The 17,879-nt window shown below is 44.5% G+C and overlaps 1 protein-coding gene across 6 annotated transcripts in view; it reads left to right on the forward strand.

The window, feature by feature from the left end:
* Positions 1-13,618: 13,618 nt before the first annotated feature.
* st3gal4 (ST3 beta-galactoside alpha-2,3-sialyltransferase 4) overlaps positions 13,619-17,879 on the forward strand; it is a 112,011-nt gene continuing 107,750 nt past the window's right edge. For 2 of the 6 annotated variants that reach the window (XM_012966313.3, XM_012966314.3), the window contains exons 1-2: positions 14,019-14,905; positions 15,070-15,196. The gene's annotated coding sequence lies outside the window, so the exon portion shown is untranslated. 6 annotated transcript variants of the gene reach the window in all.

Below are 17,879 nucleotides of genomic sequence, written 5' to 3' on the forward strand. Positions count from 1 at the left end.
CTTTATAAACCCTGGCAGTCCAGCAGACTTTTATTCTTTCAAGTCTGAATACAACACTTTGTGCTGACTGCTCACTCTGGCTCTCTCTCTCTGTACTGGCAAACAGCAGGGGCTCCCTTTATAAACTGCTGGGCCCGCTGTTAAGATTTTTGGCTCCAAAGCTTAAGCACACCTCTCCCAGACGTGCACTGGGGCATCCAGCCAATCGGATCCCTCCCCAGGCTGTAACTAGGCTGGATGAGATCACAGACTAAAAAACAGGGGACAGGGTTGTCTGATCCCCTACATTCTCCCCTTAGACAAACCGGCAATGGCCTCGCTTGCTGTACCTCCTTACACTCAAACAGTACAACACTCAACAGGGTTCTCCACAGTGGTCTTCCTTTGACTCAACCCCTCATCTCCTTCAGGGGAGTCACTTTCAGATATGGAAGGCTCATAGTAGGACTTCTGCACTGTTACACTCTTACAGTTCCGGGCCTGATGACCCATCACATGGCACTTGTAACATTTCCCTGGAAATCTCTTACGCCACTGGCGTACTTTACACGGTGCAGACTGGACCTCACCCTCATCAGGAACAGGGCAGTTTGGCTGTATGTGGCATATCCTGCCACACTGGGAACACTTTGGAGGTTTCCTCGTCTCAGTTGGGGGTTTGGCTCTCTCAGACATTTGAGCTTTTAACTCTTCCAACTCTTTGCAAAGTCTCTTATTTTCCTCCAACAGTTTTGCATCAGCAGGGGACTTCTCTGCATGCCCTTGGGTGGAACTCCTCTTCACCCTCACATAGGCATCAAGCCTCCTCCCGCCGAACTCTCTCCATCAGAGCAATATAGCCATGGGTTAGTGTATCCTGGTAGTAAGCTCTAATCGTCACAGCAACAGGGTCACTATTCAAAGTCCCTCTCCTCATTTGGCGAATCCTTAGGGAATCCATTTCAGAGCTTTGGATTACCCCATGACTCACCAGCAGTCTCAGGCCTTGCTCCACCCGCACCAGATAGGCAGACAGGGCTTCCTTCTCCTTCTGGAAGGTAGAGTGGAAGTTGTGGAGCATCTCTGTAGTACTCGCTACAGGGCCAAACGTCACCTCTAGGACTTCAATCAGGTTGCCTGAAGTAGCATCAGGGTGACTAACTAGGTAGGATTTCACCACATCCACAGCAGGGCAGCAAAGGTTCTCAAGGATCTTCCTCCTCATGGTCGCCTCAGGGCCAGTCCAATCTCTCACGGACACCACAGTGGAGTCTCTCCAACTCTCAAAGGACTCCTCACCCGAGGGTACAATATCAGGGGTATCCAGCTGGGCTCCCGAGCTAGGCCGACTCCCCTTGGAGACCACGCTCTCACCGGATGGACCTTGCTTTACTTGACTCTGTTCAGATGGCGAATCAGACAGTCTCTTATTGGGCAGCACACCTCCCGGTGCTGTAACTGCAAACTGGGAAACAAGGGTGTCAACATGGGTAGTTAAATAATCTGCGTCATCAGAAAGCTCTGGCAGAACAACCCTCCATCTCCTGCCTCAATATCATGGGGAACCCTCTTACGGTCTATCTCTCTGGGGCTCTCTATAAGGACATTTAGCAGAACCCCGGGAACCCTGTTGGCACATTCACTAAAAATTGGGCTGTATTTCCAGGAGTTATGTGTTCTCAGAGTAATATTGATACTGGGAACTGGGAACAGTGCAATGCCTCCACCTAGTGGACACTGAGGAACACACCTCTACGGGATTTCCACTAGGAATAATCACACACGGTTTGCAGCAATATCAAACTTTATATAACTTTGAAGTAGAACACCTTTAGGGATGACTGATAATCTTATCCTGAGAACTTGTGTGGGGCTATCCACGGCTGGCCTAGTCTCTGTACTTGCCCAGCCCCAACTTGGATCTGTATAGACCCCCCAACCCTTTAAATCAGTCCAGTCCCTTCCCCAGGAGCTCTTAAGTCCCCCCAGGTAGCGCTTCCTGCCCCAGAGTACCTTTCCCGTTGAAAAGGGTGGCTGCTCCCACGTAGCAGGTAACCGGACAATACCTGTTCACTCCAGGACACACACACTGAGAGTTCCACAGAGGACTTTATACTCCCTGGCAGTCCAGCAGACTTTTATTCTTTCAAGTCTGAACGCAACACTTTGTGCTGACTGCTCACTCTGGCTCTCTACCTTTGTACCGGCAAACAACAGCAGGGGCTCCCTTTATAAACTGCTGGGCCCGCCCTTAGATTTTTATAGCAATAGCAGTATTGGGGAGCTCAACCCTCTGTTAGCTACATAGATCTGGCCCAACCCTTATAACAGACCTATATAGGAAGGAAACGGACAAGAACAGTCTCTTACATTTCTCTAGCTTCCAACTGGCGGCCCGCGGGCCGCATGCGGCCCTCGACCCCCTCTGTGTGGCCCCCCACCTGTCTGGCTGCTTTGATGGCTTACTCTTGTGTAAGCTTTAAATGGTATCAGTACTGTGATTAACTGGCCCCCTGCATGGTTCTCACCTCAGATTCAGGCTGTAATCAGGCTGTTTTGTTTAAATATGTAATCCCCTGTACTGTTCACACCTTTTAATCCCTGCATTGTTCACCCCCTGCAGTGTTCAAACCTCAGGCTCAGGCTGTAATCACTCCCATTGTTCTCCTGTTCACACCTCAGGAGCAGTAGAAACCCACAAATAAACCCTGCACACTACAAAAACAACATATTCTGAGGTGGTACTGCAATTAAAAAGTTTTTTAATATATACTTATTGTGCAGACTGTTGGAGCAGTGCCAGCATTGTGTCACTGTAGGCTGCCTGTGTGTGCCATACACACAGGCAGGGTAGGGAAGGCAGAGTATGGCACACACAGGCAGGGTAGGGAAGGCAGAGTATGGCACACACAGGCAGGGTAGGGAAGGCAGAGTATGGCACACACAGGCAGGGTAGGGCAGGCAGAGTATGGCACACACAGGCCAAGTATGGCACAAACCAGCCAAGAATGGCACACACAGTGAAAGTATGGCACACAGGCAGGGTAGGGCAGGCAGAGTATGGCACACACAGGCAGGGTAGGGAAGGCAGAGTATGGCACACACAAAGGCAGGGTAGGGCAGGCAGAGTATGGCACACAGACAGGGTAGGGCAGGCAGAGTATGGCACACACAGGCAGGGTAGGGCAGGCAGAGTATGGCAGGTTTTTGCTGTACTACAACCATTAATATGGGTATGATCATGTGATAACATGGGTGTGGTTTTAAGTGGGTGTGGTTTCAAAAAGGGGAGTGGTCAAACTGGCTTCCATTATCGGCCCTCCACCACGTAGGTCGGAAAAATTCCGGCCCTCGGTACAACAGAAGTTGGACAGCACTGCTCTACACAATTTACAAGGGTCAGACGGATTGTAAATAATGAGGTTGGAAGTGAGAGACACTTATGTGAAATGGCTGAACGTTTTCAGCAAAGAGGATACCCCAGAGAATTATTAGAGGAAGGTATGTCACAAGCTAGACAAAAGGATAGACAAAGTTTATTGTCTCCAAAACAGACAGACTTGACTAAAAGTACAAAAAGTGATAGATTTGTCTTTGTAAGTACATACACAACAGCAAGCAAACAAGTGTCGAGGATTATTCATAAACATTGGCATTTGTTACAATCTTGCCTTCCACATATACCATCTTTTCAAAGTCCACCACTTATCGCTTATAAGAGGGGTAAAAATCTGAGGGATCACCTTGTTAAGGCAGATATTGGGGGCTCCCGCAAGAAATCTACACAGCGGTTTTTGAGTATCCCCCGTCTTGGAACATATCCGTGCCTACACTGCACTCAATGTAATTCGGTTATTAAAGGCAATCACTTTCATCATCCACACTCTGGTAAAAAATATGAGATCAAACAGTATTTTACTTGTGAATCCTCTTATGTGGTGTATTTATTGAAATGCCCATGCGGTTTGTTATATGTTGGTGAAAATATACAAAAAATAAGGGACCGCATTTCTAAACATAAGTCCACTATACGCAGGGGACTTACAGCCTTACCAGTTCCAGCACATTTTCATCAGGCTAAACATTCTGTCAGCCAACTTAAATTTCAAGTGATAGATACTGTTGAAATTCCCAGAAGAGGGGGAGATAGATTGTTGCAATTGAAACAAAGAGAAATGTTCTGGATTAATAAATTGGACACAATTTGGCCCCTAGGTCTGAATAGAGAATATACGCCTGCAATGTTTATCTTTAAGTGAGTAATTTCGATACCTGTGAATGTACATATATTAGTGTATTTTTATATCTGTTATTTTATGTGATGTATCAATATATACATATATATTTATATCTTTCTCTTTTTAAAGGTTACTAACTAGATAACACTGGATACGCTGAGGGTGGAAGACTATTCCAGCATACTACAATGAGTCTCAGGGAGGTACTGAGTATGATGTGCTGAACTAGTCCTCTAAACGTCTCAGAGATGAGTGTTCCAGTTATACACTATGCTGATATTTGACACAATGATCTCTAATCTTGCACAAATGTGGACTAAATATATATTTGTATGCTTTTTAACATTTTTATATAAGAATATTTAAGGACTGGTTGTTAGTATGCACATATGGGGTTAAATTGTTGTAATTAACCATGCTATCACTGGAGCAGGGGAAGTTTTCTCTATCCCCACCCATTTCACTACCTTTATAACTTGCACACTAAATAGTGCACCATTAGCTTGAGAAAGGGTCCGGAGGGTCCCGAAACGTTGCTCTTTGCTTGTTTTTATGTACTTGGGCAAATAAAATACAATTTTTTCACGATTTGCATCTTCAGTGTGCTACTGGATTTTTTTGCCGCCCTTAGATTTTTGGCTCCAAAGCTTAGGCACACCTCTCCCAGACGTGCACTGGGGCATCCAGCCAATCGGATCCCTCCCCAGGCTGTAGCTAGGCTGGATGAGATCACAGACTGAAAAACAGGGGACAGGGTTCTCTGATCCCCTACAGTAGCAAATATCCATTTTCCTCCAGGTCTCTCAGCTGGCTTATGGTAAATTGTTTCAGACAGGGGCAGCAGAAGATGGTTTTGGTTTGGGCAGTTAGGGGTAGGATTTGCAGTGTGTGAAGTGCACAAAACAAAATTTTTGGCCACACGTTTCAACGATCTTTCTCTGGAGTGATCAGCTTTCTTGTTGGTTTTGGCTGCAGAAGGGCTCCTAAAGGGTGTCAGTAAAGGCTGGGGCCAGAAGGGACTCTCCTGTTCAGAAAAGAGTCCCACTATCACTGGATCATACTGTGTCCTAACATATAAAGATACACAAACATATCATATAGAAAATAGATACAAATCCCTTTCAATTTTTGGTGCTAAAGTTCATTAAGTGTTTTACCTTAGTCCCCGCCACAGTGGAATGTATAGTCTAATTTCTCTCAAAGCTGGAAAAATATACTCACACACGGGCCTGGACTGAGACTCAAAAAGGCCCTGGCATTTCAAATACACAGAGGCCCACAAACAGCCCCCCACAAGCCCACACTTAATAGTGACTGTCTATGGCAACTTACAGACCAGGCCTGCTCATACACATTGTGCCAATCTTGTATAGATTAAATTAACCAACTATGTTTCTTAGACTGTCCAACAAGCACAGCAGCAAAATAATTGGGACAGAATAGCCTTGCAATCAGAAGCTACTGCGGGCTTTTATGGAGGCTCGGATCACTCCTAAAAGTCTGTGGTGGCCTGGGGCTGGTAAGGAAGCCAAAAACATATGATGTAACACTTATAGACTGATTCTTTGGTTGTCGTTCAGGATAAGAACACACAAGATGTTTTGTGGCTTAGCATGATATCCAGCATGGGTAACAAACTCTGAAAATACCTTTGTGCCGAGGAGAAGAGAATCTCTTTGTCTAAACCAGTTGCACTGCATAATGGCACAAAAGACTACTCCTTCTGCATTTTTACATACAGCAGGAAAAATATGTATTGAACACATCAACGTTTTTCTCAGTAAATATGTGCATGTGGGGCTATTGACTGGGAATTTTTCACCAGATGTCAGTAACAACCCAAGTAATCCACACAAACAAATAAAAATCGAAATAGGTATGTAAATTAAGTTATGTGTAATAAAGTGGATTTACACAGGGAATGAGTATTGAACACATGAAGGAGGTGCAAAAAGGCATGGAAAGGCAAGAAACCTGCTGAAATAGGTCAGTATTTAGAGAGCAATCCTGCTCCCTATAAGTGCAAATTAAACTTCTAAATGTTCCAGAGAGCACCGTTGAAGTGGAAAGAACATCATATCACCCTAAACCGGCCATAACCAAGTGCTCCTCGCAAGATTTCTGACAGAGCCTTCAAAAGAATAATCAGAAGGAGTTGTCCAAGAGCCAAGGATCACTCGTGGAGAGCATCAGAAAGACCTTGAATTAGCAGGTACAGTTGTTTCAAAGAAAACAATAAGTAATGCATTTCACCGACATGGCCTCTATGCACACTCACCACACAAGAAGGAAAGAAAAAGCATGTTCAAGCTTGTTTAAAGTTTTCTGCACAACATTTGGACAAGCCTATGAAATTCTGGGAGAATACAGTCTGGTCAGATGAGACTAAAATTGAACTCTTTGGATGTCATTGTACACGCCATAAAGTAACACAGCAAATATTTTTGAGAGTGTTAAGGTGACCATACACGTACCGATTGTAGCTGCTGATATTGGTCCCTTAGACCAATTCGGTAACTTATCGAGCCGTGTAGGGGCAGCAATGACGGGCTGAAATCGGCCAGATATCGATCGGGCAGGTTAAAAAATCTAGTCGGCAAATATATACCCACAAGAACTTTCCCCCCAATTTTACTGGTTACTCTCCCAATTTATATTATTATTTACGCCTATTCCTTTTATCCTGAATTTCTCTTTCCTCTTTCATTCCCTCCCCCTACCCCCCCTCCTTTTTCCCTATGTTTATGACTACTTTATATACCTGCCTGGCACCCTGGGATAACCCAAAAGGTGCCCCTCTGTACACCGTTACTTTCAATCTAAAAAAAAAAACATTTAAATAAAATTAAAAAAAAAAATCTAGTCGGATCGGGGACTGCATCGGCTCGTTGATGCAGCCCCCAAACTGACTGTGCCCATGCCGTCATTATAATTCAATCGGTTTAGCCTAAATTTGCCCGAAATCGCCCACCAGTAGGTGGGGATAACGGGAGAAGACCCACTCGCTTGGCAACCTCGCCAAGCGAGCGGATCTTAACATGTATGGCCACTTTTCAGGATTGTTTTCTCTTGCCGATCTTCTCAGTCACCTAGCTGCACACGATATGACAGAATACTAGAATAGATCAGCACCTATAGCAACAGAGAAATCAAGAACTCTTATAGTGTAGTATTTCAAATACACTTAAGTTATCACCCAGTGTTATAAAAAGTGCCAAAGTGTCTTTTCCTTTTTATATTCCAAATATTCCAGATAGCACATAGAATCAGATGTTCTATGGGTTCATGCTGTTACAGATAGTTAATTCAAAAACCTCCACCATTTAGTAGAAGTGCCTACTAACAAACCAGTGGTTCAAGGTGTTGCCTGTAGACATTAAATTAAGCAGATCTTTGAGGAAGCTGACTGGTCAGCAAAACATGTCAGGTGAGTAACATTACAGGTGCAGGCAGAGCCATAAGGGAAGCATACATGCCTGCAGGATCCTGCTCTGCAATGGGACAGTATCCTTGCGAACTGGTGTATTTTATGTGGCTGATCTCAATGGACTAAATGTGAGTGCTATTTGTTTTAATGATATTATATGTTAAACAGTATTATACTATTTTGGATTATTATTGGAATCTGAAGAAAAGGAGAGATCTGCTTATTTTAATGACTACAGGCAACACCTTGAACCATTGGTGTGTAAGTAGGCACCTCTACTAAATGTGGGAGGTTTTCGGATTAAATATTAACAGCATGAACCCATAAAGCATCTGATTCTACGCACTCTGTCTGGAATATAAAAAGGGAAAGACACTTTGGCATGTTCGCGCATCTGCGAGGGGGTGGGGGAGTGTGCGATGGACAGGGATGGCCTCGAGGCGCCCGGATTACAAATCTGGCACTGGGTGTGGGGCTGTTTTTTTAGCATATGGTACTAGCAGACTTAATATAACTGTAGGAAGGATGAATGGAGAAATGTACTGGGACATTCTTCAATAGCCCCATTAGAAATATATTTACTCAGAAAAACATTGATGTATTCAATACTTATTTTCCCTGCTTTATTTATGTGATACAACTGGTTCACACAGATTCCCTGCAACATCGACACAAAGGTATTCTTCTGATGTTTTCTCACCAGTTTCTTAAAAGTGACAAAACATCCTGTATATCTCTTAAAAATGCAGAAGGATTGCTGCATGTAATGTGTTTTACATGCGGCAACCCAAACATTTGTCAAAGGCCATTTAGGGAAGATTTGTCACCCACAGTAGCAGAGATTTCCCGCAGGCAACAAATAAGTGTTTGCAGGAATCTATGACCTGCAAACAACATTTGTTCTAGGGGGAAAGGATTTCCACCTAGCAACAGCTTGTGGGAGATGGTGGCAGCCTCCCGGAGAAGCGCTGGGAAGTTTTTAAACTTACCCACTGCATCATGTTCGGGTCCTCCCAGCCCACTTCCTGGTAGGGGAGAGAGCATGCAATGCTGCCTCCTGATTGGTGGAAGGCTGGGAACCTGAACAGGATGTTAGATTTTTTACCGGGAGTCTGTGGATGACAATGCTTAATGTGAACAAATAAACATAAGAATATACATCAGAATATGCTTCATAACTTTTTTATTGCAGAACTGTGACCAAGGTGTGTTCAGAATATGTGATAACCAAAACTAAGAAGGCACAAACAACTTTGTTATACCCAACAAGCAATGGGGTGTAGATAAAAAAAGCTGTCCCATGACATAGATCCTTTATTATCGTAGACAGACTGAGATATTGGCTTCATCACTATCAGGGCCTCTATCCGTTAGGTCTCCTTGTTCTTAGGATGTTGACCTGTTTCCTTCCTTGCTTGCTGATTGTAGCCTATAGAGAAAGTAAAGAATTACACGTTTAATAGCGACTACTAGGACTCCTCCAGGAGTGTATATATGGGAGGGAAGGGAGGGTCGCTGTTGCTAGGTGGCAATCCTTTCCCTAGAACAAATGTTGTTTGCAGGTCATAGATTCCTGCAAACACTTATTTGTTCATCCGGGAGATTGCAACCTAGCAACAGCTTGTGGGAGAGTAACGCACACCTAGTAGTAGCTCTCATAAATGTTACTCTCTCTGTTTCGGATGGCCTCCAGTAGTGCTTGACAAAAGTTTTGGATGAGGCCCATCTAGCAGCTTTCATGATTATTGGCAAGGAAACACCTCTAACTGCTGCCTTAGTGGCTGCTGCTGCTCTTAGAGATAAGGAGAAACATAAGGAGGGATCAGTTGTGTCACCAATTAAAGGTGGCCATACACGCACCGATATTATCGTACGAAACCTCGTTTCGTACGATAATTGGTGCGTGTATGGCATGTCGGCGAGTCGACCGATATCGCAGGAAGCTGCCGATATCGGACGACTCGCCGATCGGACAAGTTTGAAAATTTTGATCGGGCGCCATAGAAGGCGCCTGACCAAAATTCTCCCTTCAGAGCTGAATCGGCAGAAGGAGGTAGAAATCCTATTGTTTCTACCTCCTTACCTGCCGATTCAGCCCTGAATGGTGTGTGGCGGATCTTACGATGTTTCGTGCGACCGATGGTCGTACGAAACATCGTCGGATCGCCACGTGTATGGCCACCTTTAGTCAATCTCAACTGGAGTTGTGTTAAATGTAGTTTTGGTGCGACCCTTGAGTATTAAATGAAAACCTTCTGGCGTAGTGGATAACCAAGGGTCTGTAATATGTATTAAGGAAAGTTCTGCTCCTCTGGCAGCAAAGGGCAAACCTAATAAACAAGCCAGTTTAATGGCTAGGTATCTCACTTCGGGAGGGTCTGGAGGTATTTTTGAAAGGTACATCAAAAGAGGATCTACTGTATATCCCAAGTTGAATTGTATTTTGGCTGACTGGTCTAGAAATGGCAGCTCCTCTAATAAGCCTAGTGTAAAGCCTGTGTTTTGTAACCTCCAGATAAATGACATCCATATGTCTTAAGTGTAGATACCGCCAAACCTAGGGTAAACTTGTAAGACAAGAAATCTAATACAGCCTTAATAGTATCAGAGGACTGGATTGTGGGAGGATTATTTGCTTGCCAGGTATGAAATTCTTGTACAATAGCCTTTTATCTTTTATAAGTTCGAGGGCGCAGGGATGCTTTTATCAGAGCATTTGCTGTTTTTGAAAGAGCTGGTAAAGCTAGCCTCTCACCGAGGCTGCTAGCCACATTGTCTGGGGTAAGGCTGTTAGGAGATCCCTCGGACCCTGAAAGCATTCTGTTGTGAAGCCTAGGGGAACCTTGGGCCCTACAATCATCTTCTGTAAGTTTGGGTACCAAATCTTGGAAGGCCATACTGGATACACTATGACCAGGTCTGTGATCTGCTCTTTCTGGACCTTCAATAAAACCTTGTGGATTATTGCCAGAGGGGGAAAGGCATATAGACCCTTTAAAGCCTGCCAGCTGAATGACAAGGCATCCATCCTCCAAGCGCCCTTTGACCAGATCCTGGAGACAAACATTTTTTTTTGTGCTGACGTTGGAGAGGCAAAAAGATCTATTTGCCTGACTCCAAAGGTACTCTGGATTTTGTGAAATAGATGGCCGTGAAGAGTCACAATTGCCAATGATAGTTTGTGCCTGGACAAGGAGTCCGCTATCTCATTCTGAACCCCTGGGATGTATTCTGCAGATATGTATAGGTTGTGGAGCAAGGCCCAGTTCCAAAGGAGGACTGCCTCTCTGAACAACTGGTATGATTGAGTGCCCCCCATTCTGTTGATGTACGATACTGCAGTCTTGTTGTCCATCTGAAACTGAACTGAGGCGGGGAAAGGAGGGGCTAGAATCTGTTGTAGAGCCAGTCGAGCTGCCCTGAGCTCTAATACATTTATGTGGTATAGCTTCTCGGCTGGGGACCAATGTCCTTTTACAGCTCTCATTCTGGAAAACCCTCCCCAGCCCTCCAGAGATGCATCTGTCGTTATAACAAGATCTGGGGTTTTTACAGTTATAGGAGCAGGACTGGGGTTTGAGATGGTTAGCCAAACATTTAAATCGTCTCTGGCTTCTGAGTTTAAATCTAAAAATTCTCTCCAGTGCTTCCCTTTTTGTAGGTGATAATTTAGCAGAAATTGTAGGTGTCTGCAATATAATGGGGCCTGAGGAAAACCTGGAGATAACGCCACTAGGCGGCCTATCAGAGCCTCTAGTTTTTGTAGGGAAAGATGTCCCACAACCAGGACTCTCTGAATCATTTTGGAAACTGTTAGAAGTTTTTCTGGTGGGACCTGTAATGTCAATGTTTCTGTGTTGAGGATGAAGCCTAGAAATGGAATCACTTGGCAAGGATCTAAAACAGACTTCTTTATATTTATCAGAAACCCTAGATTTGAGAGAAGAGTTAGGATTTCTTCTCTTATGTGAGTTAAGGAGTCTCTGTCTTGGTGTACCACCAGTAAATCGTCGAGGTACACTAAGCAGGAAATTTCTTTTAGGCGTAGGTGACTTACTACCGCCTTCATCAATCTGGAAAAGGTATAAGGGGCATTTGAGAGGCCAAACACCATGACATTCCATTGGAACAGATGTGCACCCCAGCGAAAACAAAGAAGCCTCTGGTGTGGGGGGTAAATGGGCACTGAGTGAAAGGCATCTTTTAAATCTATTTTTATAGCCCATTGGCCAGCACATAGTATCACTGGAAGATCCTTTAAGCCTTCCATTCTGAAACGTTTTGGTTTTATGAAGCGATTCAGCTTCTTTACATTCAGGACTAGACGGAGAGAGCCATCTGGTTTTTTTACCGGGAAAAGAGGACTCACCCAACCCCTTTTTGTGGGATCTGATGGGGAAATCTTCCCTGTCTGTAGGGCAGTCATTAAAACTTTGTTTAAAGATACTGTGCAAGGCGCATGTGACGTGCTGAACTGAAAGGGAAATCTTTTTAATGGCAGAGCCAAGCCTCTCCTTACAATTCGTAACACCCAGGGGTCTGATCTTTGACCACTGTGTTACTTTGCCCAGCACAGAATGGCATAGACTTACCTGATTTCTTCTTGGAGAAATAGCCCCTGGAGGGGAAACTCGACCTGTTATGATAGGTCGACTGGCCGGAACCCTGTTTGGAACGGAACGAATCCTGGGTTCTGGAGAAATGTCCCTCTTTACGAAAGGGCTTTGAAGGGAACCTTTTGTTTGATTTGATGTCCGCAAAAGACTTCTTGGCCTTATAGCGGGTTTAACTTCCTGAATGAACTCTGGACCAAAAAGGTGAGGAGTGGAAGTATTGGGAAACTCCGAAGATTTTGGAGCTAGGTCAGCCAGACCTGCTGACTTTAACAGACGGGATCTCCTAATATTGGTGACGTGGTTAAATGTCTGCCCAATTATTAGGGCCGCTCTAGAAATAGCCTGAAGCATAGCAAGCTTAGAGGCTAGGAGAGAAGCTCTAGGGAGGAGCTCAAAATCTGAACCTTCCTGTTCAGCTTTGACTAACATAAGAGCTAGTGGACCAATTGCGTCTGCTATTTAAAATTGTATATTACGTAATGATTGATCCATAATGTCAGACTTAATTGATTGATTGCCCAAAATGGAAATTAATGCTGGGTCTATTTCAGGTGCAGCAAGCTCAGTCATATCAGGTATGCCTGCATGAGATCTTAATATCAGGTCGTCCTCTCTGACTAGAGGAGTTTCTAAACCCCAGTTGTAAGAAATTGTACACTTCTGTGTCTTTGTCAATGCACCATAGTTTTGCAGTGAATTTAGCTGGGGGGTAGCTTGCCCTGGAGATTAATTCTTGTCATTTGCAAGTTACTTGGCTCTCCTTTGTCACTAGCGGCATATGAGAGGTTAACTTCCTCAGACTCCCAATCAACTAACTTTGGAGTAAGGTTTAAATTTTCGTCATCCGACATATCATAGCCTGTGGATACTCACCTCCCAGCAGGTGAACAGGTGCAGCTAGAGCTCCCCAACCAGGTCTCTTTTACAGAAGAGCTGCCCTTAAGTCTCTTGTGTTTGCCTCCAAACGGAGCTGAGACAGATTTGTGTGCATGTTTGGTACCAGAGACTGACTTAGAAACATGCTTCTTGCCCTGCTTAGGGCTGTGAGGGGAAGAGTCCCCTGAGGAGGAAGATATAACTCTGTCCACAATCCTCCTTTTCTTAAACTGTGACTTATGTATAAATTCTCCTCTTCCGAGGAAGAGAAATAATCCCTGAGGCGTTTTAAGGTGCTTTTTAAACAACCAGCCTCTCTCTCAGGAGACAGTGCCATGGAGTCAGTTGCAGAGATAGAAACTGCATCCTCCATCTTGCGCTGAGGTAAAAAAATCTAACATCCTGTTCAGGTTCCCAGCCTTCCACCAATCAGGAGGCAGCATTGCATGCTCCCTCCCCTACCAGGAAGTGGGCTGGGAGGACCCGAACATGCTGCAGTGGGTAAGTTTAAAAACTTCCCAGCGCTTCTCCGGGAGGCTGCCACCATCTCCCACAAGCTGTTGCTAGGTGGCAATCTCCCGGATGAACAAATCTCCTTGTGTGCCATTGCCCTTTGGGGAAACTGTTGTAGGAATTAAGTGTTTATTCTTTCCTTTAAAATCAGTTTTAAGTGCATGATTTTTTTTCTACATTACAATTTTTTCCCTGACCCTTGTGGTCACAAGGAGGTGATGTGGATGACTTCTGTGCAACTGTGTCTGATTTGTAAGACAATGCCACACAGTTGTATTAATTTTGGTGAATGAAATGCAATTGCATCAGGTGCAGGCACGTGTTGCCGAGGGGCTGATTTTCAGACTGCATTTTTCCCCAGGCTGAGAATCAGCCCTGTGTGGCATCAGCCTAAGATTTTATTTACTTTATTATTCAATCAGCTGAATATACAATTTGCCTATTGCTGTAATCAGGAAAAATCTACTGAATGGGGGCAATTTCCGGTGTTGCTTTAGTAGAAAACCACTAGAAATAACAAAGTGTGCCTCCACTAAGCTACAGTGTTGTCACCAAAATAACAAACCCCAGAGTGTGGGGTTAGCTGAGCCACACTACAATAAGTTACCATGGTTATTACATCAGGGGTTTGGCTGTAAATGGAGGCTTCACTTTTAGTGAAGTTATCAGATCAGGATTTACCATCAGACAAAAAAGACAAATTCTCTTTTAGTGCAGCACATCACAGGAAATTGAACACGTGCGCAGGAGTAGGACGTGGTGAATGCTGAGTTAAGTTTGTCTATGAAGTTGAGCTGGCACAGAATTTTATTAGAGCAATTACACCAGGCCTGGACTGAGCTTTCAAAAAAGCCCTGGCACATCGAGTACACAGAAGCCACACAGGCCCAATAAAAAGCCACTGTCTATGGCATTCTATAGCAACCCCTCTGGCATTTGCCAAACTCTACAGATTACCAATATGGGCCGGATCACATTATTAAACAGCGTTTCCCTTCTCCTCTTGTCTCTCTCAGCCAGAAACCCTCAGTAACACGCAGAGCAGAGGGATTTGTTCAGTGTAGCTGCTCCAGACCCCCCTTCCCCCACCACACTGGCCCTCCCTCTGGCATTGAAGTCGGCTCCGGGGCTGCCTGCAGTCATTCAGTAATAAGCAGAGCAGAGGGATGTTTTACCGACCACCATCACGCGGTCTCCGTACCCCAACGGGTTAGTCTGCCTTCCAGACATGCAGACATACAGTCATACAGTGCCTGGTACGTACAGGCGCCCTCAGTGCCCAAGCGCGGTGCTGCTTCACGCTTATCTCCCCCCTTCCTCGCCACCTCATTACAATTTAGTTTCCCACCCTATCCCCTCCTCTTGCTCCCCCTCCAACCTCAAATTTCCCTTTCCACCCTTCCTTATTCTGCTTTTCTAGATTTCTGGTATCGGCAAGCCTCTAAGCTGAGCGCCTACCCACTGGGCCCCTATGGATTTACAGTGGCCATAGAGCCTAGGCGCTTGTGCAAGTCGGAATAACGGATCCTCCAGAGCCTGCCCGCTTGGTGAGTGTATCAGGTTCATTTCCGTAAGACACTGCTACACATTCTCCCACATTGCTTTGGAGCTGTGCTGAGAGAGAAGGGGTCAACTGAGTTCAGCACACCTGTCAACACCCTAGATTTCCCAGGAGTTTCACGGTTTTTGACATCCCCTCCCGGCACGCCGGTAATTGTATATAATTGCTCTGCTTCTTACAATGTCCCCTTAAAAAGCATTCGGATGTGCGCATCTACAGTCAGGGAGCTTTCCGTCTGTGTTTGTGAGATGAGGAGCTGAGTTTACCAGTTGCTGATGATCATGCTGGGGGGTTTGGTGGGGAAAGGGGGCTCTGCCAGGGTGTTTGGTTAAAAAAAACCCCTCTGCCATTACGAAGTGGCAGCATCGGACTTGCACTTTAAAGCAGGAGAGAGGGAGGGGCGGTGCGGGAAGAGGGGGTTCTGGGGCTTGGTAAAAATCCTTCTGCTCTGCATATTACTGAATGGCTGCTGGCAGCCCCCGGAGCCAATTCAAAGCCAGAAGGAGGGCTATGGTGGTGAGGAAGGGAGGTGTGGAACAGATCCCTCTGCTTTACATGTTACTGAGCATCTCAGGCTGATAGAGACAACAGGGGAAGGGAAACGTTGGGGAACCAGTAAGCACTCTCTTTAAGGGCAATGTCAGATGGGTCATTTTCTCTAGTGGCGTATATACACCAGCACAGAAAAGCCTTCGGCACCTCCTGACAGGCACAGGATTGGCCTTTTAGGGGAAATGTAATAAAATATATATAAATTTATATTTTATATATAAAATCGGCATTCCTTGTCCCATTGGCGGAAGTCGCCAGTAAACAGTTTCCACAAAAAAAGTGTTCCACAAAAGCTATACAGGTATGGGATCTGTTATCCAGAATGCTTGGGACCTGGGGTTTTCCGGATAAGGGATCTTTCCGTAATTTGGATCTCCATACCTAAGTCTGCTAAAAAATCATTTAAACTAAAATAAACCCAATAGGATTGTTTGCCCCCAATAAGGATTAATTATATCTTAGTTGGGATCAAGTACAAGTGACTGTTTTATTATCACAGAGAAAAGAGAAATCATTTTCAAAAATTAGAATTATTTGCTTATAATGGAGTCTATGGGAGATGGCCTCTCTGTAATTCGGAACTTTCTGGATAATGTGTTTCCGGATAAGGAATCCCATACCTGTACTAGGTTTGATCAAAGAAAAATTTGTTGGCACAAAGGCATACATTTTCACATTGTGAATATTTTTTTCCATTAACGACTTCTATTACATGCCCCTTTTAGACTGGATGTTGCTGTGGAAACACTAATGTTTGCATTTTTTCACCAATATCCACTCTATGGGGCAGATTAACTAATCCACGAATCCGAATCCCGAAAGGGAAAAAATTGTATTGGAAACTAAAATTTTGCGATTTTTTTTCGTCGCCGTCGCGATTTTTTGTATTTGTTGCGATTTTTTCGTTGCCATCACAACTTTATCGTATTTTGCGCAACTTTGCCGTCGCGATTTTTTCGTATTGAGCAATAGTAAACGGCGGAAAAACCAATCCGATTTTTTCGCGATGGCGACGAAAAAGTCACGGAAAATATACTAATAAGTCGTGACAGTGACGAAAAAATCTCGGGACATACGGAAAAGTCACAAAAATACCGATCATTACGAAAAGACGCTTTCGGTCCGTTCTTGGATTAGTAAATCTGCCCCTATGTGTTCGCTAAGGGTGAAGACACCCAACACTACTAGTAGCAGCTACTTGTGGCTACTAAAATAGACAATGCTGATCATTTACTGATAATTGTCTCTACATTTGTTTTGGCAGGGTATTTTCTGTTTTTTAGTAGCAGTGACAAGTTGCTGCTACTAAGTAGCTCCATGTGTATTCACCCTTACAGGCCGATCCTATTTTTGTCAGTGAACACGTAAAAGGAATGGAAGTCAGTGGACCAGCTTTTCTCCACAGGTCTATATATCTATATACACCAGCAGAGAAACGACGCATCTGACATTGGTCTATTATTATTTGCTCTAATAAGATTCCTTGTCTGCTCTGCGAATCATGAAAGTGAAACTTTGTAAACAAAGTTAATTCTGTTTCAGCATTCACCTCTTCCCCCTACTGCAAGCACACACTTTTCCTGTAACACTGCATTAAAATAGTTTGTTTTTTTTTTACATTTTTTTATGTGTATATCCTGATCTGATAACTTCATCTAAAGCACAACCTCCATTTACAGTCAGACCCCTGAACATACTGCTTACCCCGCTCCCTGAGTTTTGTTATTATGGTGACAGCATTGTGACTAAGTTGTGGCACACTTTGTGATTCCTAGTGTTTCTCCCGAGCAACACCAGATATTGCACCCCATTCAGACCCATACATGTTTTCTGATTGCAACAATAGGCAGATCATATGTTTGGAACAAGGCGAGTAGTGCACATTAAAAGTACCAAGCAACTTTACCTGTTAGGCTGAGGGCTGTGGCACACGGGGAGATAAGTCGCCCGCAACAAATCTCCCTTGTCGCGGGCAACTAATCTCCCCGATATGCCATCCCAGCGGCGAAAATGTAAATCGCCGGTGGAAAGACATGCGCTCGAGGCAACTTCGGTGATTTCGGCAAACCGCAGCGTATGCCATCCCACTTGTGCCATCCCACAGCCCTGATGGCACA

This window comes from Xenopus tropicalis, chromosome 7 (assembly GCF_000004195.4).
Source record: "Xenopus tropicalis strain Nigerian chromosome 7, UCB_Xtro_10.0, whole genome shotgun sequence".
Taxonomy (NCBI): Eukaryota; Metazoa; Chordata; class Amphibia; order Anura; family Pipidae; genus Xenopus; species Xenopus tropicalis.